The following is a 20,741-nucleotide window of genomic DNA, read 5'->3' as shown; positions in this document are numbered from 1 at the left end:
TATTTCGGACAAGGAACCTCCAGAAAAATTTTGAGCCCGATCGGAGAACTTTGCTGTATTATAAATTATATTTTTAATACTGGTTTTCATAAAATTGATTATTATTTGAGAAATGGTAATGATAAGGTTGGCTTGAATTTGTACCATCTCTGAAATGGTTTAACCATCGTGCATCATAGCGGTTAGCACTGTGGTAACTATATAAAAATCAGTACAATTCCCGGATAAACGAAAACTATATGAATTCTAGTGAGGACCTTAAAAAAAACCTTACGAGTTATGGTCACCATTTGTAATAATGTTATTTGGCGGACCTTGAGGACTATATGTCAGATGGTCACCATAAGTAATAGAGTTATTTTAATGTATGTAATGGTAAACAATTTTCTTGATGACTTTAAAAAACTATTTGCAGATGTTTTCTCAAATGTTTACCCTAAATCATAAGGTAATTTTAATGTTCAAATGATTCAACTGGCGGATCTTCATGACTATTTATCAAATGGTTACCATTAGTAATAGAGTTATTTGAATATTTGTAATGGTCAACAATTTTCTTGATGACTTTAAAAAACTATTTGAGGATGTTTACTCAAATGGTTACCCTATATCATAAGGTATTTTTGAAGTTCAAATGGTTCATATTGATTCACGAGTACCATATAGAATCATTAAATAACCATTGGGAAAATAGTTACAATTTGCAAAAGTGTTTACCAAATTTGAATAAGTTTTGTATTCAAATGAAAGAAATAAACTTTTTTGTATATAGCTTCATAAGGGGTTGGGTTGGTACTGGAGTCGGATTTGGGCAACTTCCAGAACAAGATTTTGTCTGATTAAGATGCCGACAAGTGTGGGAGTTCTTAAAGGGCATCTAAAGTGTCAAGTCGAAGCCACGTCAGGCTCTCGCGGAAAAAAATAGTTTTAAGTGGGATTTTTGTGTTGTTTAGGGTAGAGAAGTCATCAACAATGATAAAATGGCTCTCACAAGTCGTAGTTTCAACCAATCAGGCTCATATTTGGGGGAAAGGTGTGTCTACTGGATACACGTCTGCCATTATAGTGGCTTTGGTTATGGACGCTTCCTTGAAAAGTTATTCATAAATGTTTGATTCTGGGATTTACATCCCAGAATCAAACATTTATGAATAACTAAAATTATGGACAAAAATTACTTTTTCGCTCGTAGGCTGCCATTAACACCAAAACTAATATTTCTTCAAATTTTTTTCGACGTTCCATAGGGATTGAGTTGGGCTACAATGTACCCAGTATCCAGGACTGTCTCATTGTTCCCCACTCATTTCAGCTCATGGGTAACAATGAGACACTTTGATTTTTCTTCATTAAACTTTTCAAAATCTATGGAAATCTTTCAAAACATGAATTAAAAGCGATTTTTGGCATATTTATTGAGTTTTAACTTCATTTCACCAACAATACAAAGTTATTTGGTATAAATATACGGATTTTACAAAATTTTAATACTTTTTAGTATACCTTTTGTTAATTAAAGTTTCATGTTGGCAAAATTGCTCTAAAATGTTCAAGGCAAGTTACCTGCAATGGAACAATACAAAAACATGTTTTACTAGAAAAATCCAAGAAAAATCTTGATTTTCGTAGTGTGTCTCATTGTTCCCCAGCTGTCTCATTGTTCCTGCCAAGTGCGTCTTCAATGAGACAGTTGAATAACTCTGGCTGTAGATGTCGGATCGATCTCATATTTTGGTCAATGTTAGAACACATTAAAAGAAAGAAAATGCAAGCTCATTAAAACATGCTGATGAAAAAATGAGAAAAATCTTTGAAAGTTGAAAACCAAAAGTGTCTCATTGATGACTACCCTACCCTAGGCATAAAAGTGGTTTAAGTTTAAAGAATAAATCAAGCAAAACAATGCCAAAGCCGAAGTGTAAACAAACAGTCTGTCCTGCTTACGTCAGTGGATGTTTACATTAGGAACGAGCAGGACAGACTCTTTGTTTACACTTCGGCTATGGCCCATTTACATTGTTTTGCTTGAAATGTCTATACAGTACGGAATAGGGGAAATCTACCCATTTTAATCCTAATAAGCGGTCGTGTTTGAATGATGCTGGATAATCTAGAGTCTCCCTTGAATTTTACTAAAACCAAGTACACCAACGAGTAGAGCAAGTTTTTGTGAACATTTCTGTTTATTTTCACTTTCACTAAAAGTTATTCTAGGGGAAATCTACCCTTTCCAATCAAACACCTATCTTCGTCATATGGAGAGTTTGATGCTCGATTAAAGCTCCAAAAATACTATTTGGGCTATAAACTTACCAGCAACAGCACCGCCTCGAGTAAGCACGCAAATGTATGCCACTTACTGGCCAAAAAGATCACATTTAATGCACTTTTGATCATAATTTGTATTTTGCGAGACCACTTCTCATCATTTTGTTGGCACACACAGTGACACACACGAGAATCCCTCAAACGCTTAATGAATATCGCCAAAATTAACTTTTCACTTTCGCTTACTTTTTCACGGCGCTTAAGATATGAAATTGCTTCCAACTACCGGCAACATGTTCTTTTGATCATTAGTAAGGCACTCACTTGAAGAATAATCCCGAAAAATGTAATAAATTAGCAAGCGCCATCAAAAAAACAAACGCGCCAAGTCGTTTGACGTTTCAATTTTCACTTTGCATTCCAACCGACGGCTGAAGAAAACCGAGCGAGAGACGAAGGCAAAAAAGAATTGTTAACAAAGGCTGGCCGTCAACACCACACTCAAAAAACTGTTCACCACAGTGCTGCATGAAAAGGTATGTGGTTTTTTTCCAAACCTATTCCCATGCGGTTGTGACATGAAATTCATGCATACCAAAAACCAGCTGACACACACATAGAAAGCAAGTTTGCATGGGTCACTGATGGATTTCACGGGACTTTCATGCAGCTTTTACTACATTGTCCTGTGCTTTTTATTGGAAATTAACGTGATATTCAACCGCAGCAGTGTAGTCGGTCGCTGGATTTTCATGCGTTGTTGCTTCGAGAGTCTTGTGGTTTATTACTTGTATACAATTCTTTTTTTTTTCGTCTTTTTATGGAAGAAAAAAGGGGTTGTCTTTTAACTTGTTTTATTCACCAAATTTTATGTATCACTTTTACACAACGTTTCATTTTCACTTCACACTACATTCACAACATACTCAAATTGCCTTGTTTGCCGGCGTAGGAGGCATTTTCTACGAACAATCTCACACTCACACGCCTGGTTCTCCTTTGCGGAACGGGGGTCAGTCTCTCTGGTCACTTTAGCGATCCTCCTTCTGCCGGACGCGACCAGTGCCTACCTTCTTCCTGGTTTGTTTGACTCTCTTGTCCTGGACCGGCTTTATGTTACGCTTGGCCATGTTGCGGTGATTTGCACCGACGTTGTTGCACTGGAACTTCGGTTTTCCTGGCCTAGATAAAAGCAAATGAAAAAGTTATGCAAAATACGACGAAATAATGGGGAAAATGCTTACTATTGCATCAATAAATCTCACTTCGAAAAACAGCGCTGAAATGTTCCGGCGCAAACAGAAAGAAAATAAAAACAATGTTACTTTGATGAGAATCAGCAGCCAACTGACCGTCCTCAGACTTTCAGGCCCATCTCAAAATTTGCAGACAGGAATTTCACGCAACCTCAAAAGCTTTGTTCATCGCCATCATTTTTCACTTCAATGTTGCATGAAAAGGCTAGTGACTTTTTTCCATAGCAGTTTCCATGTGGATATGACAAGAATTTCATGCGAACCAAAACACATATGACTGCATGCCACGCCTCCAATTTTTCAGGCATGAATTTCACGCAACTTTAGTTGTGTGGGTGAGGGTTGCGTGCAAATCAGGTAGGGTTGACATGAATACACTGCGACAGTTGCAAGATTCATGTAAAACGTTGTTCTGGATTGAAAATTATCTGCCACCGGAGTTTTCATGCAACCCTGTGGTGAAAGATTTTTTGAGTGCACCAGCAGCACAGCCAGCGATGCCAGGAAACTTTCCCTATAAATGCCACTTTTCGTGAGTGTTCGTTTGAACTGTCAGCGCAAATGGCAACACTCGACAGAGTGTTGGAAGAAAAAAGAACTAAGCCGATATTAGAAAAATGGGCGTGGCCCAATGCATTCGCCTGGATTAGAATACCATTGGGAATTTTTTTTTGTTAAATGCTTGGTAAAGAAATAGAATAACTTTTAGTGAAAGTGAAAATAAACAGAAATGTTCACAAAAACTTGCTCTACTCGTTGGTGTACTTGGTTTTAGTAAAATTCAAGGGAGACTTTAGATTATCCAGCATCACGACCGCTTATTAGGATTAAAATGGGTAGATTTCCCCTATTTCTTTACCAAGCATTTAACAAAAAAAAATCCCAAGGGTATTCTAATCGAGGCGAATGCATTGGGCCACGCCCATTTTTCTAATATCGGCTTCCCTGACTGAAAAGTCCGTCGGACGTCCGTCGTTTGTCGTCCGTGCAATCGTACGACGTCGCACGCCAATGTCGCGCGACTTTCGCACGAATGTCAGACGTTTTTGCACCAAAATGTCGTATTTGTCGTACGATCGATAATCGAAATTGTTCGACATTGTCGTACGACATTCGACCGACGTCGCACGGTTTTGTTATTTAGGATGTCGTGCCTTTGTCGTGTGCTGTCATTTCGGTATTTTGAGGGTATTTTCAAAATAAAATTCACTTTGTTTATGTTTTTGATTATGTTTATTCATTTGTATTAGTTTGCACTGGCCTGGCACTTTGTTTTTGAAATATTTACTATCACTGCAGCCATAATTTTCTTAATTTCGCTTAATGACGGGATTGGCCGTTGCACAAGAAGGAAATACAAACTGACTCCTTTTGGTCCGACGATGGCCAACCACTTTTGGAAAGGTTCTGCTTGTCTACCCTTCCAATGTTCGAGTGCTGCCCCGTGGGAAGTTTGTCCACCTCGATCGCCTTCACCCGGAGGATGTTCTCGGCCGGAAGTATCTCCAGGAAGAAGACTGAGTTTTGATAATGGCGCTTTTGAGATTCCGCTAGAAGTCCAACACCACCAACGCATTTTCATTGTCCTTTTCCTCTTGCTAGTCCACGTCCAGCAAAAGCACTCTGGAAGCTGTTTGTACAGAACTGGAACGAATAAAATAATTTTAAAAAAATGCAGGATTCAAGAATTTAAAAATTCTAAGACATGACGTGTTTTATAAATATTTTGCATTTCAAAATTTTGAGAAAGAAAGATTCATGTTTTGAAATTTAAAAAGCTGACTTTCATCAGAATTGTTGGGTTTAAAAAAATGAAACATGTTATGTTTGATTTTATTGTGGGTAGCAGTGAGGTTCTGATGTATCCAATGACAAAAATAAAATATTTTTGAAATGCCGTTGCAAATATTTTTCAAAGTTATAAATAATATTTATAAAAAAAAACCTTAAATATTTGAAATCACAAAATTGTAAAACAAAAACATAGATAAATTTGAAAACTTATTATCTAGTTTATTATTGTATTTTTTAGAATTACAAACCTCAAGATATTAGGAATCAGAAATTTTAAAAATATTAAAATATTAATACGAAGAATTTTAAAAGTATTAAAACTTTCAAGAATTTTTAAACTTCTAAATTATTTGGAATATAAAAACTTGAAGAATTAAAATACAATTTTTCAGAATATCAGAATGAAGGATTTTCGAATACTATGTTATCTTGAGAATTTTATTAGAACTAGGATCTTTAATTTTTTTCAAATTCTTAAGATTATTAATAACCTTGAATTTTCTCATTTCAACATTTAATGGTTTTTTAAACTATGCAATTTGAAGAATTTGAAAAGAAGCAAGGAATTGTAGAAATTTAAAAATTTAAAAAATGTTGGAATTTTTTAACTTAAAATTTTTATATTTTTTTAAATTAAAAATAAAAATTTATGGAATTTTAGATTGATAGCATTAGGAATTTTAGAATCCTCGATTTTTTTTAATTTAGGATTTCAGAAGGTAAGAATTTTGGAATTTTAAGAATTTTTAGTTTTTATTTCAGAACGAAAGAGTTATATTTTTTATTTTTGGATTTTAAAATTTTAAATATATCATTTAACCTCCAAATTTTAAAGAAACTAAATCTTTTAGAATTTTTGAAATTAGGATTTCAGAAGTTAAGAATTTTGAAATTTTAAGAATTATTAAATGAAAAAATCTTAAATTCAAAATTGTGCAATTTCAAATTTGAATATTTTTCTTCGTCGAATTATTGGTTTTATGTTTATGTTTAGTTTTGCGTCATACAAACGCACTCCCAACACACCTCATCTAAAACACTACTCACCGGTTCCATTAACAAATTCTGGCTGTTTAGAAACGTCGCGGGAGTTTATTATTCCATCCTCCTCCATCTTTTTATTCACGCGGAACAGTGATTGACTCCCGAGCTTGAATGTTCCGTCTCCCTCCTTCTGTTTCCGACACATTCAACACTCGGACACTCCTTCTCCTTTGGAAATGCAACTTCCGCGGAAAGCAAAACACCAATCCGCTTTCTCAATCGCAGACCGATTCCTTCCGATACCGTCCTCCGGCACAGTCCATGGACATGGCCCACCGATTTTACGATATGTCCCGTCTTCGTCCTTCACCGCCACGAAAACCGAAATCTGGAAATCCAGAACATAAGACTATGATTTGGCCGTTCGCCACTCCAGCCAAAACTTTCCGGAAAAGTAACACAACTTACCAAAATCCTCCAGTAGCCCAACAGCAACGACAACTGGTTCAATTCGGTTGAAATCAAGTCCAAACAAGATCAACTGAAGAGAACTGTCAAACTGTTTGCGTCGACGAAAATCGTGACGTCGAAATTAAAGAAAATCGATGGAAAAACAATGTCGCGCATGTCGAGTGTTTGTCGTGCGTTTGTCGTCTTTTCGACCAATCGATATCGAAACGGTAAAATCAAAACCGTGCGACAACTCGTACGACGTGCGACATTTTTCAAACAGGGTTAGTTCTTTTTTCTTCCAACACTCTGTCGAGTGTTGCCATTTGCGCTGACAGTTCAAACGAACACTCACGAAAAGTGGCATTTATAGGAAAGTTTCCTGGCATCGCTGGCTGTGCTGCTGGTGGTGTTGACGGCCAGCCTTTGTTCTTTTTTGCCTTCGTCTCTCGCTCGGTTTTCTTCAGCCTTCGGTTGGAATCACGGGGATGCTTCGGCTGTCATCTGCATACAATGTCATTGAAGCCTAAAAAGTACCAAAGTTTTGGTGTCTAGTTTCAAAATTATGGGGAGTAACATGACAAAAAGGGCGCAAAATCGAAAGGATGAAAATATTTTTTTCTTTATTTTTGTTTCGTTAGTTAAAATGAAATTAAATGTGTACTATTATCTGGGGCAAATCGAGACACATGGGGTGAATTGAGAAGTGATTTTAGCAATGTTTTTGCACAATATTTGAATAGTTTTTAATTTGTTTCAGTAGGAATAGACACAAAACAACAAAATTAGTTTGTAAATTTGAACTTTTATGTTCTGGCTTTCTTGTCGAAAATTTACCAACACATTCAAACCACGGGGTACCATAGAAGTTGGTTTGTTTGACTCAAAAACATGCTTGCTTGTAAAGCCCCACAACGTGAGTCCCACAACGTCCCTAACAATGGGCTATGCCCTGTTCGTGGACTCGCTCTTAAGGTTTCCCAACAACATGGTTGAGCTCAACCGCCTCAAATTTTAGATTTAAATTAACATTATGATGATCTGTAAGTCCATTGGCCAAATAAGAATTTGCGGAAGACATTTCAGAGGATTTGAAAAGACACCTGCTGGGAAGCTTTGCCTGAGACCTGATGCTAAACATATATTGTTGTTGGCGGCATTTATGGTTTATTTTAATGAAAAGAATCAATATGAGCAGCTACAGGATTATTTTCCAAAAAATTAAATAAGACTTATTATATTTTGATTTGTGACCCTCTGAAATGTTATTCCCGAAACAGCGCTACCAAACATTTGGTGGTGGCTTCAGCAAGCTACGTCAGTATCACGGGCCTGGTTGGAATGCAAAGTGAAAATTGAAACGTCAAACGACTTGACGCGTTTGTTTTTTTGATGGCGCTTGCTAATTTATTACATTTTTTCGGGATTATTCTTCAAGTGAGTGCCTTACTAATGATCAAAAGAACATGTTGCCGGTAGTTGGAAGCAATTTCATATCTTAAGCGCCGTGAAAAAGTAAGCGAAAGTGAAAAGGTAATTTTGGCGATATTCATTAAGCGTTTGAGGGATTCTCGTGTGTGTCACTGTGTGTGCCAACAAAATGATGAGAAGTGGTCTCGCAAAATACAAATTATGATCAAAAGTGCATTAAATGTGATCTTTTTGGCCAGTAAGTGGCATACATTTGCGTGCTTACTCGAGGCAGTGCTGTTGCTGGTAAGTTTATAGCCCAAATAGTATTTTTGGAGCTTTAATCGAGCATCAAACTCTCCATATGACGAAGATAGGTGTTTGATTGGAAAGGGTAGATTTCCCCTAGTGAAAGTTTTCTAGAAATGTGAATTATAGCTGATATTCAGTGTGTTCGGCCCAATCGGCCAGTCCCTACGTTGTGTTCTAACTCTTTGTGGGACTGCCAGAACCAACAACTCACGGACGACGGTGGAGCTTCAGGGACGATGGCGGACGCAGACTTTTCTCACCGTACAAATAAAACACGGTGATTTCTTGGTCTCCGAGAGGCCACCTGCCTCCTCGGAGGTTCAACACAGAAGAACTTTATTTCACAATTATACAAAATACGAAATCTTAAATCTAAATCACAGAAATAACATCACGAAGATAAACAATAACAAACGTGACAGTCTGTACTGTCAACCTACTAGCGCTCCCAGCGGTCAATGAGAGAAACACTACGTGACCGGGGGGTAATACAAAATTATCATAATAGGGTCCGCGACCCAACATACCGGTCCCCTAAAATGACACATTTTACCTTCGTGACCTCTTCGTTTCTTGGTGCTTCTGCTGTTCCGGTCCCCATGATGTCCTCTGCTTCCTCGTCGTCGTCTTCAACGCTGTAGCTGCTTTGCGTTCCTGGTCCCCAACAGTAGTACCGGGACAGCGATGGAGAGGGCAGCCATTTTGCTTCGAGAGGCTGTTGATCCCGCTCCCCTAAACCTTTCATCCCACATCGACAGGTCCTTTTGACCCCGTGGGAAGTTTGGCGAAACAACACTGCAGAAGAAATCTGCCTGCTGAACGGCAACGATTGATACTCCCACATCAGCAATTGCTCCACAATCCACACTGGAAAGCTCCCGGCCTAAAGACTCAGGAACCATTGCACCACAGCGTCCTCCAAAAGTTCCAGCACGACCCACAATCAGGCACAATCCTGGTCATGGCACCAATGTTCGGCCCAATCGGCCAGTCCCTACGTTGTGTTCTAACTCTTTGTGGGACTGCCAGAACCAACAACTCACGGACGACGGTGGAGCTTCAGGGACGATGGCGGACGCAGACTTTTCTCACCGTACAAATAAAACACGGTGATTCCTTGGTCTCCGAGAGGCCACCTGCCTCCTCGGAGGTTCAACACAGAAGAACTTTATTTCACAATTATACAAAATACGAAATCTTAAATCTAAATCACAGAAATAACATCACGAAGATAAACAATAACAAACGTGACAATCTGTACTGTCAACCTACTAGCGCTCCCAGCGGTCAATGAGAGAAACACTACGTGACCGGGGGGTAATACAAAATTATCATAATAGGGTCCGCGACCCAACACAGTGCTTTGAAACTACCGATGTTGGAAATAGGAAGGCGGGTTTCCTCTGATAGAAGCATCACCCCTGGGACGGGACGGCTGGATAGAGTCTTCTTTTTGAGTGTTTACGTTTGTATTCTTCTTCTGTTTTGACAAAGAACTTTGTCCTAAGGTTTCTATACGGGGTGTCAATCCAAAATTTTCGCGAAGCGAAAACGTTACGTGACGAATTCCCTCTCGGCAAATTTCTTTTGATGCACGCTGGTTGGTTGAACAAACGTTTCCCAATCAGTCAATATAGAGACGTGAGATTGATGTATCTAAAATCACCCCCACTCTACCTCATAATTTTCGGATCGTCGACGCGGCAAAAAGCGAATAAGGAGATGTAGGAGAATGGGTGCAAAAAGGCGGGGCATACGTCCCCGATCTAAATTAACAAAAAGCGGCTCGGTCGGTCCCGAAAATTCATTCTGTTGCTGGACGTCGACGAGAACACATCAGGAGCATATGACCTGGTGGCCCGTTTGCAGACGGCCTGGAGGCCCGGGAGCAGATAGCCTGGATGCATGGACACGCCAAGACATGCCAGCCGGCATGAGCGGGAATTGGAATTGGCCACCACTTGGGGGATAGGGGACTTTTCCCGAACCATAAGAGTTGGGGCAATATGGGTATCAAACTGTAGGGTTTTTGATACTGCACATGAAATTTTACATTTTGGCAGTAGTGGCCACAATCCGGAGGGCCCCGCGGATGTTCCGATGGGGGGACATTTGTGGAACCATAAGTGTTGGGGCAATATGGGTATCAAACTTTAGGGTTTTTGATACTGCACATGAAATTTGACATTTTGGCAGTAGTGGCCACCACCTGGAGTGGCCGGAGGCCCCGGGGATGTTCCGATAGGGGGACATTTGCCGAACCAAAAGAGTTGGGGCAGTATGGGTATCAAACTTTAGGGTTTTTGATACTGCACATGAAATTTGACATTTTGGCAGTAGTGGCCACCACCTGGAGTGGCCGGAGGCCCCGGGGATGTTCCGATAGGGGGACATTTGCCGAACCATAAGAGTTGGGGCAATATGGGTAGCAAACTTTAAGGTTTTTGATACTGAACATGAAATTTTACATTTCAGCAGTAGTGGCCACAATCCGGAGGGCCCCGCGGATGTTCCGATGGGGGGACATTTGTGGAACCATAAGAGTTGGGGCAATATGGGTATCAAACTTTAGGGTTTTTGATACTGCACATGAAATTTGACATTTTGGCAGTAGTGGCCACCACCTGGAGTGGCCGGAGGCCCCGGGGATGTTCCGATAGGGGGACATTTGCCGAACCATAAGAGTTGGGGCAATATGGGTATCAAACATTAAGGTTTTTGATACTGAACATGAAATTTGACATTTCAGCAGTAGTGGCCACAATCCGGAGGGCCCCGCGGATGTTCCGATGGGGGGACATTTGTGGAACCATAAGAGTTGGGGCAATATGGGTATCAAACTTTAGGGTTTTTGATACTGGACATGAAATTTGACATTTTGGCAGTAGTGGCCACAACCTGGAGTGGCCGGAGGCCCCGGGGATGTTCCGATAGGGGGACATTTGCCGAACCATAAGAGTTGGGGCAATATGGGTATCAAACTTTAAGGTTTTTGATACTGAACATGAAATTTGACATTTCAGCAGTAGTGGCCACAATCCGGAGGGCCCCGCGGATGTTCCGATGGGGGGACATTTGCCGAACCATAAGAGTTGGGGCAATATGGGTATCAAACTGTAGGGTTTTTGATACTGCACATGAAATTTGACATTTCGGCAGTAGTGGCCACAATCCGGAGTGGCCGGAGGCCCCCCGGATGTTCCAATGGGGGGACATGTGCCGAACCATAAGAGTTGGGGCAATATGGGTATCAAACTGTAGGGTTTTTGATACTGCACATAAAATTTGACATTTTGGCAGTAGTGGCCACCACCTGGAGTGGCCGGAGGCCCCGGGGATGTTCCGATAGGGGGACATTTGCCGAACCATAAGAGTTGGGGCAATATGGGTATCAAACATTAAGGTTTTTGATACTGAACATGAAATTTGACATTTCAGCAGTAGTGGCCACAATCCGGAGGGCCCCGCGGATGTTCCGATGGGGGGACATTTGCCGAACCATAAGAGTTGGGGCAATATGGGTATCAAACTGTAGGGTTTTTGATACTGCACATGAAATTTGACATTTCGGCAGTAGTGGCCACAATCCGGAGTGGCCGGAGGCCCCGCGGATGTTCCGATGGGGGGACATTTGCCGAACGATAAGAGTTGGGGCAATATGGGTATCAAACTGTAGGGTTTTTGATACTGCACATGAAATTTGACATTTCAGCAGTAGTGGCCACAATCCGGAGTGGCCGGAGGCCCCGCGGATGTTCCGATGGGGGGACATTTGCCGAACCATAAGAGTTGGGGCAATATGGGTATCAAACTTTAGGGTTTTTGATACTGGATATGAAATTTGACATTTCGGCAGTAGTGGCCACAATCCGGAGTGGCCGGAGGCCCCGCGGATGTTCCGATGGGGGGACATTTGCCGAACCATAAGAGTTGGGGCAATATGGGTATCAAACTGTAGGGTTTTTGATACTGCACATGAAATTTGACATTTCGGCAGTAGTGGCCACAATCCGGAGTGGCCGGAGGCCCCGCGGATGATCCGATGGGGGGACATTTGCCGAACCATAATAGTTGGGGCAATATGGGTATCAAACTTTAGGGTTTTTGATACTGCACATGAAATTTGACATTTTGGCAGTAGTGGCCACCACCTGGAGTGGCCGGAGGCCCCGGGGATGTTCCGATGGGGGGACATTTGCCGAACCATAAGAGTTGGGGCAATATGGGTATCAAACTTTAAGGTTTTTGATACTGAACATGAAATTTGACATTTCAGCAGTAGTGGCCACAATCCGGAGGGCCCCGCGGATGTTCCGATGGGGGGACATTTGCGGAACCATAAGAGTTGGGGCAATATGGGTATCAAACTTTAAGGTTTTTGATACTGGACATGAAATTTGACATTTTGGCAGTAGTGGCCACCACCTGGAGTGGCCGGAGGCCCCGGGTATGTTCCGATGGGGGGACATTTGCCGAACCATAAGAGTTGGGGCAATATGGGTATCAAACTTTAGGGTTTTTGATACTGAACATGAAATTTGACATTTCAGCAGTAGTGGCCACAATCCGGAGGGCCCCGCGGATGTTCCGATGGGGGGACATTTGTGGAACCATAAGAGTTGGGGCAATATGGGTATCAAACTGTAGGGTTTTTGATACTGCACATGAAATTTGACATTTCGGCAGTAGTAGCCACAATCCGGAGTGGCCGGAGGCCCCGCGGATGTTCCGATGGGGGGACATTTGCCGAACCATAAGAGTTGGGGCAATATGGGTATCAAACTGTAGGGTTTTTGATACTGCATATGAAATTTGACATTTTGGCAGTAGTGGCCACCACCTGGAGTGGCCGGAGGCCCCGGGGATGTACCGATAGGGGGACATTTGCCGAACCATAAGAGTTGGTACAATATGGGTATCAAACTTTAGGTTTTTGATACTGAACATGAAATTTGACATTTCAGCAGTAGTGGCCACAATTCAGAGGGCCCACGGATGTTCCGATGGGGGACATTTGCGGAACCATAAGAGTTGGGGCAATATGGGTATCAAACTTTAGGTTTTTGATACTGATATGAAATTTGACATTTCGGCAGTAGTGGCCACAATCCGGAGTGGCCGAAGGCCCCGCGGATGTTCCGATGGGGGGACATTTGCGGAACCATAAGAGTTGGGGAAATATGGGTATCAAACTTTAAGGTTTTTGATACTGAACATGAAATTTGACATTTTGGCAGTAGTGGCCAGCACCTGGCGTGGCCGGAGGCCCCGGGGATATTCCGATGGAGGGACATTTGCGGAACCATAAGAGTTGGTACAATATGGGTATCAAACTTTATGGATTTTGATACTGGACATGAAATTTGATATTTCAGCAGTAGTGGCCACAATCCGGAGTGGCCGGAGGCCCCGGGGATGTTCCGATGGGGGACATTTGCCGAATCATAAGAGTTGGTACAATATGGGTATCAAACTTTATGGATTTTGATACTGGACATGAAATTTGATATTTCAGCAGTAGTGGCCACACTCCGAAGTGGAGGCCCCGGGATGTTCCATTTTAGAATTTTAGAATTTTAGAATTTTAGAATTTTAGAATTTTAGAATTTTAGAATTTTAGAATTTTAGAATTTTAGAATTTTAGAATTTTAGAATTTTAGAATTTTAGAATTTTAGAATTTTAGAATTTTAGAATTTTAGAATTTTAGAATTTTAGAATTTTAGAATTTTAGAATTTTAGAATTTTAGTGATTCGTATGGGGTGAGTGATTGTGGTAATCGAATAATAGCATCATTGGTGCGCTGGAAGTGGGGACGCGAAGTCGTGATTATGCAGGTTAATTTTTTTTTGTGTGCTTTTGTGTCGCTATTCGTATGGGGTGAGCGATTGTGGTAATCGAATAATAGCATCATTGGTGCGCTGGAAGTGGGGACGCGAAGTCGTGATTATGCAGGTTAATTTTTTTGTGTGCTTTTGTGTCGCTATTCGTATGGGGTGAGTGATTGTGGTAATCGAATAATAGCATCATTGGTGCGCTGGAAGTGGGGACGCGAAGTCGTGATTATGCAGGTTATTTTTTTTTTGTGTGCTTTTCTGTCGCTATTCGTATGGGGTGAGTGATTGTGGTAATCGAATAATAGCATCATTGGTGCGCTGGAAGTGGGGACGCGAAGTCGTGATTATGCAGGTTAATTTTTTTTGTGTGCTTTTGTGTCGCTATTCGTATGGGGTGAGTGATTGTGGTAATCGAATCATAGCATCATTGGTGCGCTGGAAGTGGGGACGCGAAGTCGTGATTATGCAGGTTAATTTTTTGTGTGTGCTTTTGTGTCGCTATTCGTATGGGGTGAGCGATTGTGGTAATCGAATAATAGCATCATTGGTGCGCTGGAAGTGGGGACGCGAAGTCGTGATTATGCAGGATAATTTTTTTTGTGTGCTTTTGTGTCGCTATTCGTATGAGGTGAGTGATTGTGGTGAACGGCCCGAGCGGTTTAGGCTTTCAGGATTTTTGTGATATTTACTTGTAGAGTCAAAACAGATCAGTAAACATCACTTATCTGTATATTACACTTTTTGAAGATTACATTAATGCGGTAACACTTTCAACTTCTACGCGCACGATCACATCACTCAACTTTTTGTTGCTAATTTCATTAAGACTTTCGTCGATCCAATTCTCTATGTTGAAGCCAGACTTGTCCTCCAGACCTCTGCGCCGAGCCATGCCAGACCCCGAACTCCTAAGTCCCGGGTGGACTCTTCACAGCGGCTAAGTCCCGGCGGACTCTTCACAGCGGCTAAGTCCCGGCGGACTCTTCACAGCGGCTAAGTCCCGGCGGACTCTTCACGGCGGCTAAGTCCCGGCGGACTGCGGCTTCCACCGCTAAGTCCGGCTGGACTGGGGCCTCTGCTACTGGTGGCTGCTGGCGGGTCCGGCTGGTCTGGGGCGTCTTCTGGAACTGGAACTGCACTGGAGTGGAGCTGGCTGGAACTGACTGGAACTAATTCTGGAACTAACTGCCCTCCTCAAGAATTTTGGGGTTTTTATAGTCAGTCCCCGAAAACTCTACTAAATTTTGTTCTACTAAAAGTTGTCCGTTCCGATGAGAAGCATCGATGAACCTCATGAATTAAATTGTGCAGACCTCTGCAATTCTTCATGACTTTCCGTATGGTGTAGTGAGTTCACCTCAAAATCGGAAGTCATGGGTTCGAACCATTGTCGTGAAACTTTAAATTATGTTATTGGAATATCAAAATAATGTTCCTCAAATATTCTCAAAAATGTAAGTCAATAATGAGAAGGTCGAATTCTCCATTGAACAAACATGCCAATGAATTTGGTTAAGCCACACCTTCAATTTCCCTATGGAATAACATCGCACATTCATAATTGAAAGCTTAACCATTTTTGTGATTGCCTAATAATTGGCGAAAATTAATAAAGGGCTTTTCAGGTGAGGATGACTCATGATCCACACCTGTACATAAGCTTAATTATTTGTCGCGCAACGCGAGTCGACGGGTAAAATTATTTATGCTTGCGTAAGCGCGCATGGTCAGAACTGTGGTGAGGTTCGAAAATGGACAAATTTAATGATTTAAATTTGAGGTCGCTGCATTCCCCCACACTTACCAGCTAGATGTTTGTATTCTTGAAAAGCATTAAGAACATCTATCGAAAGTTATTTGTAGGTTGGAAGAATATTCCCAAAGTTAATAATTTAAATTGTGAAAATTACTTTGCAAAAATCATAAAAATATTTAAATGGCTGGCTATAAAAATTTATTTAAAAATTGGTTCGGTTAATCTCCCCCACACTTATCAGCTAGATGATCGTCTGAAAGAATTGATCATCTATGGAAAGAATATTTTCGGGTGTAGTGATCGTGCGGTTTACAATTTGTTCTTCTTGTGCTTTCTTGTAAATTGTTTTATAATTATAATTGCTCTTTTGATTTTTCTACTGTAAAATTATTTTCATTACTCTTTTGATCTTCTGTCCTGTTAAATTACCTGAATTACCGTTTTGAACTTCTATATTAAAAATATTTTCGTTGAAACTGATTTAAATAAACTTGCATTTGAAATTAATTTTCATTATCTATCCTAAAAAAATCATTGCATTTTTCTCACTGTAAGCAAAATCTGTTGTAGAACTGTGTTGATCGACTGGTTGTTATCGTTGTCGTCTTCCATCAAAATCGTCTTTATCGTGAGGCTATTCATTCCACAGTGACTTTGTCAATTGGTCCGTTTTCGAGGCTAAGGTGTTTAATTTCGTCGATTAGTGCAATTGTCGTTTCCATCATGAATTATGCTTCATAACCCAGCTGTGAGTTGACTATGGTCAGTTTTGAGGGTGCATTGACTTCTTACTTGCCGAGTATTGCAGAATTGTTCGTATATCCAGTATTTTTGTCCAAAATTGACTTTTCCAGTTGCTTTGCATCTTTGACAATCTCAAATTATTGACATCGGTTGATGTAATTCTTTTATCAAATGTTTAGGACATGTTGTTAGTCCAAAATTGTCTTTTCGTGTTATTTGCAACTTTTGCTTTTGTAAATTAATGACATCGAATGATGTTATCATTTGTTTATCATGATCTTCTCCTTTTCAATAGTTTCAGACGTGCAGTATGATCTCAACTTGCATTTTTTTGTTCCATAATTGATGTTTCGCATTTCAATCATCTTTACTTCGCTTAATTCCACATTTCGATTTAGTAATTTGTTTTACGTGAATGTTTCGTTACTAAACTTGCGTTTTAATTCGACTTGATCCTCATTGATATGACCTTTTACAACAACATCAACACCGTTACCTATTCAACTTCCCGCATGACTTTGCCACTCACCATCTTGCCATCACAAACTTCTGCATACGAACGCGTAGAACTTCTCAGCATACGAACGCGTCGATCATCCTTGTGTCTCTGCCATACTTCAGTTTTTTTAGTTTTGTTTCTCCCACACAAATTTCTTACTTGTTCTCTTCGCATGAATATCATTTAAATTATGTGCAAAATTGAATTTAAAATTTACTTACAATTTTATAAATCTTGTTGATATTTTTATATGAAATCAGTTCTATTATTTTCAATACTAAAAAAAATCAGTTCTAATTGACTATTATTTTTATACTTGAATAAAAAAAATTACTCTATAAAGTTTTTCATTGATCTATACATCCTATCATCTTGTCATTGCAATACTGCGCATGTTAGAATATCCTTTCTGTTATATCAACTTTTTATGAAACTTGTCTGTCACTTTGTGTTTTCAAATTTGTCAAATCCATTCAATCAATTTGTTTATTTGAGCAATTCGCAATAAAATGCTGAATCATTATGATTTTTTTTTATCCCTCTGAATTTTATCAGTTTAAAGGTGTTTTTCCCTTGAAGCATTTTTTTTATCCCTTGAAAATCCCTTGAAGCATTATTTATCCCTTGATTTTCCCTTGAAGCATTATTTATCCATTCCCTTTAATAATCATTTGACTATCCCCGTAAAGTGCAAATGTTTTGAAATGTTTTTAACATATTGAATCCCCCCATGGATTACAACTGTTTTGAAGCTTTATTCGACAAAAAAACTCTCCCCATAGAGTACAATTGTCTACTTTTAATCCCTTTGGCGTTGCTTTATCAGTTTATGTATCCCTAGATCGGAACTTTTACCGTCCTTTCCGATTCCCACGATATACTCACAAATTTTACCTTTCCTTGAGCTGTAGTTCATATTCGTCCTTGTTGAAATTGTTGTCTTCTTGATCGTCTTCCAATGGTTTCCTGTAAATCCTTCGTATTAGCGTATAAAAATCTGAAAATATATTCTTAATCCATTGTTAAGTAAATTATAAAACACAAGTTTACATTCAACATTCATTCTGGTTGGCCTTCCCTTGTCCAATTATTCTCACACACATTCTTACTTGCATACATGTTGTTTTGGAACATTTAATAATCACACCATCTCCATTTGCTTGTCGTTGAAATTTCATTATTGTTCAGTCCGTTTGATTTGTTTTTATTTGTAGTTAAAAATTGCGTAATTGTTTTTCTAAAACCCTGTTAACCCATTTAAGCTCAATTAAGTATATTCCCAAAATTGCAACCCAACAGCTTCTTAATTGTTTTAACGTGTTTCATCACTGCTTCATTATTATGTTTATATTTGATCATTATCGCTTCACGTGTTTTTCAAAAAAAAATGTATAAACTCAGTACTGGTATTTTCTTAATCTGTTTCTTTTTAAACCCCATCAATTCAATCATATAAAAATTATCTTTCATCCCCAATTCATAACATTCTTGTTTGCGCATTTTTTGATAATAATCATTCATATTTTGTTTAACTCAACATTAATTCATTTATCATATCAAATCAATCATATATTCTTTTTTCATGTTTATTTTTCTATATAAAAAAATCGGTATTTGTAACACATTTGTTTTGATTCATTTAGTTCTCTTGATAACAATCGTTTTTTCTAATTCATCAATCATATCAATTCAATAAGTTTTATATTATTATTTTTTTGTTCAATATACATAAATAATCCCGTGTGTTAAAAATAAATATTTTCCTTCATTGTAGTCTTTTGATATTAATCGTTTATGATACTATGTCATTCATTGCATAAATCGCTTATTTATTTTTTTTTAATTGTACTGTAATAGTCATTTCAAAATATTTTTCTTGTATTAGAGCATTTGATTTTAAATTATGTTAAATGTATGTTAATACGGGTACATTGTGAACTATCATTTAGTGTTATGTTAATCATTATATTTTCTTAGTCTATTATTATGTACATCTTCAAATTTGTTTCCATTTTTAATAGTGGTCGTTTGATCGCTGTTAAATTTAACGATATCATAAGGGCCTCGCCACTTATTTTGTAACTTTTGACCAATTCCTGTCTGTACCATTTGTACCAAAACTCTATCTCCCCACATTGGTACCCAATCATTTGTCTTTTTGTCATAAATTTCCTTTCTTTTTCTTTTGACAATATTAAGTTGTTTCTAGCAGTTTCATGAGCATCCTTGAATATATTTTCATTGAACAAATATAGTCGTCATAATTTAAATCTGAATCATTGATTTTATAAATTGTGCTTGGTATAGTAGCTTTTCTTCCATACAAAAGTTCATAGGAGAATATCCAGTTGATGAATTTTCTGTAGTGTTGTATTCAAACATAAAATATGGTATTAATTCATCCCAACATTGTGGATCTTTGCCAATAAAATTTCGTAAATAAACTTTCAACTCTCTATTTGATCTCTCTACTAAATTAGCTTGAGGATGATATGCACTTGTAACAATCTTTTTAATGTGTAATATTTTGCATGTGTGTTGCAATAATTTGCTTACAAAGTTTGTACCTCGATCGGTTACAACTTCTTTAGGAGCACCAAATTTACAAACAAAGTTTTCGACAAAAGTTCTAGCAACTGTAGTACTTTCTTGGTTTTCCATGGGAGCTACAATCAAAAATCTTGTTAAATCATCTTGTATCACAAGTCCACAATTGTTTCCATTATTAGAAATTGGTAACATAACCACATCCATATAAATTTTATCAAAGGGTTCATACGATGTTGTCGTAATTTTCATTGGCATCTTATTTGCTGGCCATATTTTATTCTTTTGACAAGAATCACATTGCTTTACATAATTCAAAACATCTCTTCGCATATTTTCCCATGTAAATAGAGGACTCATTCTTTTATCATTCGTTTACCTCCGACGTGACCACCCAACGGTGCGTCGTGAAAATCGTTAAGCACTTGATCTCTGTCTTCTGGCTTTACATAAATTCGTTCATTTTCTGTTGCATATAGTGTAAATGACTTTGAAAGTTTCATTGCAAAAATCGTAATAAGTTTAGTTCCAACTCTGTTTTAAATATTCTATGAGAAATAATTTGTATAACTGATGCATCTTTAGCAAAATCAGGATAATCTTTAAAGCTTTCAAATAAACCATCGAAAAATTCTTCATTCTTAACTGCTGAACGATATGTTCCATTCAAAATTAAACCCCAAATTTTCTTTTGCGGGAATACAAATATATTTTCTTTGGTGTAATCCTTAATACCATGTGGAAGGTCAATGTATTTACTCAATTCTTTGTGTACCGTAACACTGTTTAATATCATAAATGTAGCTTCGGCTTGTTCAAATGGTATAATATTTTTAGAAAATTTTAAAACGTTAAAATCGATATCTGTATCTTGGAAATCCTTGT

At 38.8% G+C, this 20,741-nt stretch overlaps 2 long non-coding RNA genes across 2 annotated transcripts; both read right to left on the bottom strand.

The window, feature by feature from the left end:
- Window positions 1-3,108: 3,108 nt before the first annotated feature.
- Window positions 3,109-4,005, bottom strand: LOC119769821. Its single transcript, XR_005278534.1, has 2 exons — window positions 3,513-4,005; window positions 3,109-3,450 (listed from the first exon to the last, which is right to left on the bottom strand). It is a non-coding gene; the product is annotated as an uncharacterized LOC119769821 (long non-coding RNA).
- A 683-nt stretch (window positions 4,006-4,688) lies between these two features.
- On the bottom strand, window positions 4,689-6,891 carry LOC119769898. The gene is made up of 3 exons (XR_005278567.1): window positions 6,771-6,891; window positions 6,366-6,690; window positions 4,689-5,168 (listed from the first exon to the last, which is right to left on the bottom strand). It is a non-coding gene; the product is annotated as an uncharacterized LOC119769898 (long non-coding RNA).
- Window positions 6,892-20,741: the final 13,850 nt, after the last annotated feature.

This window comes from Culex quinquefasciatus, chromosome 3 (assembly GCF_015732765.1).
Source record: "Culex quinquefasciatus strain JHB chromosome 3, VPISU_Cqui_1.0_pri_paternal, whole genome shotgun sequence".
NCBI lineage: Eukaryota > Metazoa > Arthropoda > Insecta > Diptera > Culicidae > Culex > Culex quinquefasciatus.
This window is presented reverse-complemented; position numbering and strand designations above follow the sequence as displayed.